Source organism: Arachis stenosperma, chromosome 9 (assembly GCF_014773155.1).
Source record: "Arachis stenosperma cultivar V10309 chromosome 9, arast.V10309.gnm1.PFL2, whole genome shotgun sequence".
Taxonomy (NCBI): Eukaryota; Viridiplantae; Streptophyta; class Magnoliopsida; order Fabales; family Fabaceae; genus Arachis; species Arachis stenosperma.
In genome coordinates, this window is record NC_080385.1 from 46,220,142 (window position 1) to 46,220,823 (window position 682).

At 39.1% G+C, this 682-nt stretch overlaps 1 non-coding gene across 1 annotated transcript; it reads left to right on the top strand.

The window, feature by feature from the left end:
* Positions 1–247: 247 nt before the first annotated feature.
* LOC130952024 (small nucleolar RNA R71) lies at positions 248–355 on the top strand. The gene has a single exon (XR_009074206.1). It is a non-coding gene; the product is annotated as a small nucleolar RNA R71 (small nucleolar RNA).
* Positions 356–682: the final 327 nt, after the last annotated feature.

Consider the following 682-nt stretch of genomic DNA (forward strand, 5'->3'; position numbering starts at 1 on the left):
ATGAAAACATCCCTAAAAGTAGCTCAATCATCCTAAAAACTACTTAAAAACAATGCCAAAAAGCGTATAAATTATCCGCTCATCAATTCCTTTCAGAAGTGTACATGAATTGGTTATTTGCAACCATTTCAATGAGTTCTTGAGCTTCTGTAGGCATCTTCTTCAGATGAAGAGATCCTCCAGCAGAGCTATCCAATGACATCTTGGACAGACCATAATAGAAGATACCTATGACGCTCCATTCAGAAAGCATGTCAGAAGGACACTTTTTGATTAATTGTTTGTATCTTTCCCAAGCTTCATAGAGGGATTCACCTTCCTTCTGTCTGAAGGTTTGGACTTCCACTCTAAGCTTACTCAATTTTTAAGGTGGAAAGAACTTTGCCAAGAAGGCATTGACTAGCTTTTCCCAAGAGTTCAGGCTTTCTTTAGGTTGTGAGTCCAACCAAATCCTAGCTCTGTCTCTTACAGCAAAAGGGAATATCATAAGTCTATAGACCTCAGGGTCAACCCCATTAGTCTTGATAGTGTCACAGATTTGCAAGAACTTAGCTAAAAACTGATGAGGATCTTCCAATGGAAGTCCATGGAACTTGCAATTCTGTTGCATTAGAGAAACTAATTGAGGCTTAAGCTCAAAGTTGTTTGCTCCAATAGCAGGGATAGAGATGCTTCTCCCATA